General features: G+C 59.7%; 1 protein-coding gene across 1 annotated transcript in view; it reads right to left on the bottom strand.

Annotated features, from left to right (window-relative positions):
- Positions 1 to 237: 237 nt before the first annotated feature.
- The window catches only part of TWIST2 (twist family bHLH transcription factor 2), a 47,774-nt gene continuing 37,592 nt past the window's right edge, over positions 238 to 10,419 (bottom strand). Inside the window, exon 2 of the mRNA XM_003133776.5 lies at positions 238 to 967. The gene's annotated coding sequence lies outside the window, so the exon portion shown is untranslated. The remainder of the gene's footprint in view (positions 968 to 10,419) is intronic.

Here is a 10,419-nt window from a genome sequence, read left to right as displayed (position 1 = left end):
AAGACGGGCACACAGAGGGGCCGAGGCCAACCTCACCCGCTCCTCCAGGCCTGGTTCCGTGGGCAACTCCACCGCATCGGAGCTGGTGCTTTCTAGAAAGTTCTACAATCACGTATGGCATAAAAGGTCCCACTTCTTATCTTCTCCCCTTCAGGGTGAAATGGTAGTTATTTTTGCAACTTTCTCAGGCCATTTCTCGAGCTGCAAAGGAGAGAAAAGAAGAGGCCGAGCCAGGGCTGCAGGGACGTCTTTATTGTTCCTGGGCGGGGAGCAGGACACACAGCCGCACTGCAGTCACTGAGCTTGTTAAAAACATCTCAATAAATAAGACAAATAAGCAACATATACACTGAAATGGGAAAATTTTTTTTTAAAAAAAGGGGGGGTTAGCTGAGCAAATCACGGAGAAAGAAAAAGAGCAGAGCTGTGCGAAGGGCTCCAGGCTTACTAGAAACGACCATGCAGAGGCTGGAGGGCGGGAAGGGAATACGAGGTTCTTTGTCCAAGAGCCTTGGTCCAGTTTAAACAGAACGGAACAGGAATGCATTTCTGTTTTATTTTGAAAACTATACATTAAGAAGGCACTTAGAGGAAAATACAAATCCCAAATCCAAACCCTCGTAAATGTGTTCCTGAATGTACCGATTTTCAGAAAGAAGAAATCCCCTCCCCCGGAAAGAATAAAAAAAATAAGACCCAGGCCTGGGGCTGTGGACACACCCCAGCAGTGGAGACGATGGCAAAAGACATGTCACCGGCAAGAAGGACCGCGAGCGCGCGCCGCTGCCTCTGGGGGCGTCTCTGAGGGGTGGGGGGGCCGAGGTCCGGGCTCTGCCGCTGTCCCCTTGTCTAACGCTTCCTGGAGCACGGGACGGGCAGTGTCCTGGAGGCCCTCTGGGTTTCAGAAGTTACAGACGCGGATGCCGATGTGCCCCAGTTCCACTTGCGCTCAGCCCCGCGGGACAGCCTGGAAGACAAGGCAGAGGGAGGCTGAGAAGCCGCTGCGGCCCTCGGGGTCCTGGGGAGCACGCGGCTGCTCTGCACAGGGGGCCCCTGCATGGGGCTGGTCAGGTGCAAGCCCCTCTGACCCCGGCCTCCTCCCCTCCTGCCCTGGCAGAAGCTGGACAGGGGACTGCGAGTCGGGGCCACAGGGCACTTGCACCCCGCTGCCCCCAGGAGCCCAGACCAGGCCGGGAGCTCCTACCTGCCTCCCCACCTCCACCCTCTCCTGCTACTCAGATCCCGAGGGCTGGATCCCCTGCCTCCTGTGCAGCAGAGGCCTGATGCCGTGGTGCCCCACAGGCTGGTGCTGGCCTCGTGGGTGTGCCACCCCCAGCAGGGCGCCTGTGGAGAAGAGCCGTCCCACCAGGCCCAACACCGGGAGGGGAAGGGGTGTCAGGTGAGGTGACTGCTGGGGCTTCGGGGACTGCGCAGGGGCGGGAGTCGGGGACGCAGAGAGACGGGAGGCCATTGGGGGAGGAGCCTGTCAAGGGAGGGGTGACTTTCTAAACTCGTGCTTTGGATGTAATTATAGAGTCACAGAAAGTTTAAAAAAAAAAAAATGGACATGGAGGCCCCACATGGTCTCCCCTGGCCTCCCCGTCTGGTGTCATCTTGCACAAGCTTCCTGCAGCATCGCAGCCAGAGGTGGACCTCGGGACAGTCTGGGGCTTATGCACATGTCCCTCGTGGGTGGGTGGGTGTGTGTGTGTGTGTGTGTGTGCGTGTGCACACGGTGCCAGGCGGTTCCATCACGTGCGGACCCTGGCACCCCCCGCTGCCCTCAAGATACACAGCTGTGGTCTCGCCATCCCCAGGAAGCCCCTGGAGCTCACGCCACTGATCCGTATAGCGTATGCGGCTCCATCACAGTGGAGCCGAGGGGCCAGGCTTGCCCTCCAGCTGCCAGCCCATGGTCCCTGGACCGCCATCCCCCCACCTCCCACAGGACCCCACCAGTAAGGCACCAGGAACCAATTCAAAAGACAAAGGCCACACGCCACCAGAAAGCCCTGCCTCCCCACAGAGAAGGTCTGGTCTGGTCGGGGGAGTGAAGCGCTGTCCAAAGGGAGGAGGTGGGTGGTGTCACAGTGGGTGGGAGTCGGGGGCTCATGCTGGCGGGGTCTGGCGGAGGGTCAGGGGGCGGTGGCTGGACCTCGTGGGCTGCTGTCCTCGCCCACAAGCTTGCTGGAGAGGAAGCTCTGGGCCAGGGTGTCTGATCATCAGACTTCAGAGTGAGTGCCATGGCTGCTGTAAGTGGGCACAGGGACAGTGGGGTTGGAGGTGGCAGGGGGCTATCACTGGGCACCAGCTCCTGGCCCAGGACCCCTGCATGTGCTGACAGGCCCCACATGTGGGTGCTGGAGGTACAGGGGGTGAGAACGGTGGGCCCCCCCCACCTCACTCTGAGGTGGCAGCTCCTGACTTGGGCAGCTGCTGGCCTGTCGCCTGCTGCTCTTGGGCTACGGGCTGCTTGCTGCCTGCCCAGTCCCGCAGGGCCCAGTCGAATGGCATGCCCAGCCTGTAGCCAACCCCAAACTTACAGTACCATCCCTCCCAGGGGAGCTGAACTTCCCCGGGGGCTTTTCAGACTGGCCTGGGAGCCCTTGGGTCCCACTTCCCTTGGGGTCTGAGTGTCTGACTGAGGACCTGAAGCACACAGCACTTGTGTCCATGTCTGGAGAACAAACACCAATAGCCAGACGACCTTCAAAACCCACGGGAGGCCAGTCCATCCCTGAGAGCCCTCTGTGCGTGGGGGGGGCCACGCTGGCATGGGGGGGATGGGAAGAGAACACATGCCCTCCCCCTCCAGAAACACAGGGTTGCTGGCGGTGGCAGGGAGAGGGTGGCTGGAAAGGCGCTGCTGGCTATGGACCTGAGTGCTGCAATGACAGGAGGCCTGTCAGCATCTGCAACAGGGGCTGGGGGTGGGGCTTGGGGAGAGAGGTGGGAAGCAGGAATGGCTCCATCAAGGAGGAGGCTTTGAGATGAGTCTGAGAAGAATGTCCGCCTGGGGGAGAGAGTCAAGGAGAGGCACCCAAGTCCTGGGAACACAGGAGGGCTTTTGATACAGGGATGGGCCATGTCCGGGGGGCGGGGGGGCGGGCAGTGAGAGAGAAACCTGGTCCCACTCAGCAGTGGGCAGCAGAGGCAGGAGTCTCGTCCTCCCAAGGGCCGCCCCTGCCCCCCACCACAGAACTCTGAGCTGGAGCCCAGCTCTTCAGGGAACTCTAGAAACTTTATTGAATCAAGACAGAGCTCTGAAAAGGTAAAGACACATTTCCCCTAAAACTCCAGTGCATGGAAACACACACACACACACACACACACACACACACACACACACACACACACACACGTCTTTTTTTTTTTTTTCCTTTAAGTTCAGAGCACTCCAAATATGTAAGCCTTTTTAAGTGGTCCTGGGCAGAAAGTCAAAGGCTGCTCTCTCCGAGAATGTGGTTGTAATTAGATAATTAATAAGGGGGGCAGCTAAAGAAAGCTAAATGGAAGCCTTCCTCAGTGGAGGAAATAATTACAACAGTTTTTGATATACGAGCTGCCCCAGCGCTCCAAGGGGAAAAGCAGCGTACCATCCGTGGAAAAGCCAGAAGTGACAGGGCCCGCCCCCGGCAGCACGGGCTCCAGGGTTTGCTCCGCAGGCCCGGGGACCTGGGGCTCAGGCGGGAGTGAGCAGCAGATTCATTCGTCTTTTTGACCAAGCGTCTCCTTGATGTCACCCCGACCCCAGCCGTGACTGCTGACGTGGGCGGCGCTCTGCGCGGCAGATGGGAAACATCTGGGGCCCTGGCCCGCCTCCCGCGTGTGGGATCCACCTGAGCTGTGTGTCTCATGCACAGGTCACTCTCTGCATCGGCCGGCCGGCTAAGGAGGGGGTGGCAGCTGGACGGAGGGTGGCCGTCCTGCTCTCTGCCGCACACCAGACCATCGGGCTGAACCAGCAAAGGGTCTTACTCAACTCCGCGTCCCGAGGACCTAACTCACGGAGGGAAACCTCAACCACAGACCTTCAGAAAGTGGGACAGGGCTGAGCTTGAGGGGGAAGGTTCATTCTGAGGCCTCCCATCGAGTCACTGAGTCACCCACCCGGCCATCCCCCCATCTCCCCTCCCCTCCGTCCCTTCCTTTCATCCATCCATCATCCGTATCCAGCCCCCTCTTCCTCCTTCTACGCTTCCTTCCTCTCTCCTTCCATCCACCTGCCAGCCAGCCACCTCCCATTCACCCCTCCCTCCTCCCTCCCTCCGTTCCCTTCACCCCACTGTTCATCCACCCCATCCATCGTCCACAAGCACCCTCCACCCTTTCTTCCTTCTTTCCTCCCTCTCCCTCCTTTCTTTCCCTCCTTCCTTCCCTCCCCTCTTTCTTCCCACCCACCCACCCATCTTTCCAATGTGCATCAAGCATCGTTCGTGTGTCAGGAAGGCTTCCAGTGTTAAACGCCCAGAGATGAATCAGGGAGGACAAATGTGTCTGCAAACCGCCAGAGCGCGGGGTAAACAGCGACAGCTTTTCAGAGAAAGTGCCGCTCACATTCTGCAACCAGAAGGGAAGCGACAAAGAACCCTGGACGTGGTTGAGCTGTCCCTCCAAAAAGGAGGGAGGCTGGGAGACAGTGGGGGGACGAGCAGAGACGTGAACACCTGAGATGTGGAGACTAGAGGGCAGAGGGGGCACCAGGAGGCCAGGAACTGCCCACAGAAGCCCAGGGCCTGGCCAGGGTCCGCAGCACAGGGCAGACATCCAGCTCCCACTGCCCCTTCAGCATGCACAGAGGAGGCATCTTCGCTTCCAAGGGGCCCTGGCCTGGCCCAGGTCCCTGCCAGGGGCTCTCCCTTGCTGCTACCTGTTGCTTCTCTCCGCCCACTCACTGTGCCTCAAACAAAGACCCCCACTCCTGGGCCGCCGGGCCTGCTGGGGTGGGGGCACGTGCCAGCTGGAGAGGAACCGCAACAGCCCAGCGGTAGAGAAGCTGACAGCTGCCACCCTGGGGTCTCGCCCATTCTTTACTGGCCAGCCCCTCCCTCTTAGGCACTTGTCCAGCACTGTTCTCCAACTGGGGCCTCTGTCCCCTCGCCAAGCCTGGACACGGCCTTCTGACAGTTTAAGCACAGCTCACAGCGGCGGTTGGGGGAGCAGGAACCACTGCATACCATCGACAAATTGTGTCCTAAATATGAACAGAAAACAAACGATGACACCCATCAGGCAGCTGAGGGCCACACAGGGGAAACGGCCAGGCCAAGCACCAAGCTGTCCCGGGGGACACGGATGGAGCTCTCAGAACAGCAGAATTGATCATTTCAGGAGAAGCCAGAGGAGGGTGCGTGGATAAAATAAGAGTCTACTCTGAAAAGAGACCAGGGAAAGAGCTCTTGGAAATCACAGAGAAGAACAGAGACTTTTTTAAAAATAATGGAAGCAAAACAGACACTGAGGAAAAACTGAATAAACCAGAGACTGACTCATGGAGGTGACCCGGCACCGGAGCGAAAGGACCGAGTCGGTGGGCGGCGGGGGTGGGGGGGGAGCCGCAGGCACAGACCGGCTGCAGAGGGACGTGTCTCACGCCTGAGCGAGAGCGAGGGTTTCAGATTAAAAGGAACAACGAGTCCTACAAAGGAAACGCAACATGACAGCGCAAAGAAACGTGTGGCTTCCGAGTGGAGAAAACCTTCCAGCGGCTTCCAGACACGAGCAGCCAGACTGGGGTGGTTTGCGTGCGCTCATACCCACCCCCAGGACACCCAGAGTTTCTCCCCTCGGGCTCTGTTCCCCGAACATCCCGGGGCCCTGCGGGGAGGGGGAGACACATTAAGCATTTAAGACCCCGGGCAATGCACCTCTAGGTGGGCACCACTCTTTGCAAGTCTTCCATCTGGACGGAAGGTGCCCAGGCTCTGTCTTTGCAGGTGTGGAACCAATGACCTAACAAAGCAGAAAGGCAGATAAGATGCTTGCGTCAACCCTCTTGTGGCCCCGAGAAGGCAGGATGCTGTTTCTTCTCCCGTCAGGTCCCTAGGGTCTGGGGCAGGGCACGTACACAGCAGGTGCTCCATAAATACCTGCTGAAGGGGGAGCCACAATGAGGAGATCAGACAGATGCCCAGGGGTGAAGTGCCAGGCTCCCAGCAGGACCCTCCCTCTGTAACGATTCTGGACTCACGCTCCTCAAGGCTTCTGCTACTCAAGACCAGCAGCATCAGAGTCACATGGAAGCTTGTGAGAAATGCCAAGTGCAGGGCTTGCCCAGAGCCAGGATGCAGCCTCTGTGCTGTGGCCATGCCCCGGCTCTTCAGAGATGCTTCTTGGGCAGAAGGAGGGGGGTGAGAGCCCCCAGCCTGTGCTATCTGGGTCCCTGTCTAGAAGCTGAGACAGGCTGTGACCGCCAATGCCACCGTCTGGATGGAGACAAGGCCAGAACAAGAATCGACCTCCCTGAGGCTGTACCAGCGGCTTCAGTTCACACACAGAGAACACAGGCTGCCCGGGACACGCAGTGGACACGGCTGTGCGGCCAGCCTGTGTCCCACTGGTCTGGCTGCATCTGGAAGATCCCCCACCTGAACGGGCAGGCAGCAGGGGTGCCAGTGGGTCTGGGAAGGGTCACCTGCCAGCTGGACGAGCTTTCTTCTTCCCCCGGGTAAGGGCTTTGAAGAGACTGTGGGGCACTAAGTGCAGCACGCTCTGCACCCCTCACCCCCCTGCCCACCCCTGCTGCTGGCCCCTCTGCCTGCCACTGGCCCGGCCGGACCGGCAGAGACAGGGGGGCCGCGGGCACAAAGCTCACTGCCCCAGAGCGGCTCACCCCAAGACAGAGGTGACGAATGCTTGCCCAGGGACGGGAGGAAATTGGGATTTTGTTTCACGAGAGAGAACGGGAAGGCACATCTCTGGGCGGCGAAAGCCCAGCAGGCCTAGATAACAGGAGAGCTGGAGGCTGTAAGCAGGACTATCCCTTATGGGGCAGGCGCCAGGCTCACCCATCCAACCTGGGAGCCCCTGCTGGGCACTGGGCAGGACTCTGTGGGACAGTGGCAGGCATCTTGCAGCTCAGCCCCCCCGCCCCCGCGACCTCACCTCTCCAGCCTCAGAGCTGGGCCTGGAAGCCCGGAGGGACTGAAGGGGAGAGAATGGGAAGTGCCAATGACAAAACAGAGCCCGCAGCAGTGACACTTTGGACCTGGAAGGGTGGGAGGGAGCCCGGAGCCCCTTACCCGCATGTCAGACTCATTAACTGCCACTGGATTTCAAAGGAGAAGCTTGAGGACACGTCCTCCGGGGTAACGGTGGGGCTGAGCCAAGGGCGAAGGCGAGGTGGTTCTCCACCCCCACCCCGACCCCCCACCCCCCACCGCAGGCAGATTTCAGCCAAGAAGCACTGGGTTTGAGGGCTCGTAGCACGGTTACAAGGCTGCTCTGGACGGCTGACTGGGCCACCTCTTTCCCCCGCCCAGGTGCATCTCTCCCCTGGGGTCTCTAGGCTTTAAGGGGCTGTAAGTGGATCCTGAACCAAGCAGTGGCTATTGCGGGCAAGACACGCTGGTCTCTTTGCTGGCCCCTGGGCCCTTTGTCAAGGACGGGACAGAAGCCGTGGCCAGTGAGTCTCACTAGGCCAGCGAGAGGCAAGGACACTGCTGGGTGGGTGGGTGGGAGGCTACTGGGTTGGGGGGTGGGGGAGACTGGCCTCTGGACCGTCCTACCCTCCAGGGAGTGGCTGGGGGACAGGATCCCCCCGTCACACCTCAAAGCTCCTAGGACCCCCATTGGGTGGAGGGGCCTGTGCTGCCCTGCAGGGAAGCCCAAAGCACTGCCTGCCCTGCCCGGCTCTGCAGGGACCTTGGAGATGCCAGGACCCGCGCCTTCAGCTCTGAGAGTGACATTCAGCAAGGCTGCTCTGACGCCGGCGCAGGCTGCGGGTTCCGGAGGGACCGTGCCGGGGTGATGGGTGCCTCCTGTGCATCCTGTCCCCTCTCTGTGCCCCGGACAAGCACCGTGCCATGCGCCCGGGTCCCCTGCCCCACTCAGGGTCTGGGGGCAGCGGGAGGGTGCAGGCGGGTGAGGACAGTCCGGCGGCCCCTGTCCGTGCTCCAGATGTCTGAGCCCAGCCTGCCCACGGTGCCTGAGGAAGAGGAATGTGCCCCCTGGAGAGGCCGCATTTACCAGCCAGGGCTTTGCTGTGGCTCCCTGTGGCCCGCGGGGGAGCTGTTGGCCCTGCCCTCCAGGGCATGGAGAACTTCACGCCCACTCAGAAGTGTACTGGGAGTTTCCATTGTGGTTCAGCGGGTTATGAACCCAACTGGTATCCGTGAGGACGCAGGTTCAATCCCCGGCCTCGCTCAGTGGATCAAGGACCTAGTGTTGCTAGGTCACAGAGCGGCTTGGATCCAGCGTTGCCGTGGCTGTGGTGTAGGCCGGCAGCTACCACTCCGATTCAATCCCTAGCCTGGGATCTTCCATAGGCTGCATGTGTAGCCCTAAAAGGCACAAAAAATAAAAAATAAAATAAAAAATAAAAAAAAAAAAGAAAGAAAGAAAAAGAAATGAAACACTCTCTGTCTCTCTCCCCCCAGCCCCCCTCCTTGGCTCGGCTTCAGTGACTCAGGCTGACTGTGTCTGGAGTGGCCTGTGTGCCAAGGAGAGCAGCCTGGGGAGGGGCAAGCTTGCCTCCAGGCCACCAGGCGGGTCCCTTCCACTTGATGCCTCGGGTGGCACTGCCTGGACAGACCCACCCTGCAGAACCCACCCCCGCAGCCCAAGGCTCCCCAGGGCCAGCCCGGCTCAGTCCCCGGAGGAGCTTCGGCAGAAGGCCCGAGTCCCACGGACCCAGCCTCAGCCCTGCCCCGTGCAGCCCGCCTCTGAGCGGGGCTGTCCCATTTCTTCTCCATGAGTCACGAGACGCTGTAAAGGATACTCCCACGTTCCAGAGAGGGGGGAGCCAGCCGTGCCGAGTAACCAGAGGAGAGGAAGATGCAGCCTCTTCCTGGCACGCGGGCCTGCAAACCCAGGAGCTATTTTAACCAGTGAATTACGATTTCTCCAGATGTCATTACATTCGGCTTCCAAATAAAACTCATGAGTGGAAGGCGGGGGGCGGGGGGGGGGGACAAGCCGTCACCCTGCAGGGCCCCTCGTCGGGCTGGAGGGGCAGGAAGGCCCATCTGATGATGTCAGAGATACCGAGAGGGCCTGAGGTCAGCCTCCTGGGTCACCAAGCAGGCGCAGAGCCACTGCCACAATCAGGCCAGTGGAGCCCCAGACCAGGGACCCTCCTCCCCCATGACTGACTTCGCTCTCACACCTGTCACCTGGGTCCCATCCCAGGGGCACCAGCCCGATCCATGTCTTTACATATTTGACAGGTGACACCTGAAGACATGAGGGGGCGTTCCCGCGGTGGCTCAGCAGGTTAAGAACCCGATTAGCATCCATGAGGACGCAGGTTTGATCCCTGGCATTCGCTCAGTGGGTTAAGGATCCAGCACTGCCGTGAGCTGCGGTGTGTAGGTCGCAGACATGGCTCAGATCTGATGTGGTTGTGGCTGTGGCGGAGGCCGGCAGCTGCAGCTCTGATCGGACCCCTAGCCTGGGAACCTCCATGTGCCATAGCTGTGGCCCTAAAAAGACGAAAAAAGAGAGCGAGAGACACTATGGGCCTAGGAGCAGCAGCATCTTCTTGAGAGAATGTTAATCAAGGGTTTTCTGCTGATGCCGGTGTGTCCTGATGAGGGGACTTGGTCCCTGTCCTCGACCAGCTCACAGTTCCCTCGGGGACAGACAACAAATTATTACACCAAAAATATAATGTGTCCTACAGAAGGTATAATACAGGTACCTAATGGTCTACAATCACTTCACTTTAAAATACAAATGTATATGACACATACAAATGATTACAGCGAAATATAAAAAAAAAAAGTTTAGTATTAAAGACACATAATAAAAGCCCAGAGAAAGGCAGCAATTAAGTCTCCAGGGCTTCGGGGACTCCTCACAGAATGGGGTTGGTTCTGGGTCTTCCAGGAGGCTGATCCTGGGCGGGAAGGGGGAGGGCCAGGGCCGGGTTGGAGGGAGGTGAGGTTTGAGCACAGGTGACCCTGGAGGGCAGAGAGTGGCAGGGGAACGCGAGGCAGCGAGAAGGGTGAGGAGGGCCCTGCAGGAGGAGCTGGGCTCTTCGGAGATGAGGACGGGACGGCCCGAGGGTGGCCAGAGGGGAGGATCCTGGCGGGGGCCCTGGTGGAGCGGCCCCTGCGGTGGTTCAGGAAGAGGGGACCCGGGGGCACAAGAAGACACAGCAGTGCTGGAGAACCAGCGAGAAGTGAGCGAGTGGTGAGCGGTGACCACGGGGTCCAGCTGGGGCAGCAGGAGGCGTCGCGACCCCAGGGACTAACTGAG

This window comes from Sus scrofa, chromosome 15 (genome assembly GCF_054392235.1).
Source record: "Sus scrofa isolate SSC_HxYL_T2T_F1_AM1 chromosome 15, Sscrofa_HxYL_maternal_Yorkshire_Landrace_v2.0, whole genome shotgun sequence".
Classification (NCBI taxonomy): Eukaryota; Metazoa; Chordata; class Mammalia; order Artiodactyla; family Suidae; genus Sus; species Sus scrofa.
This window is presented reverse-complemented; position numbering and strand designations above follow the sequence as displayed.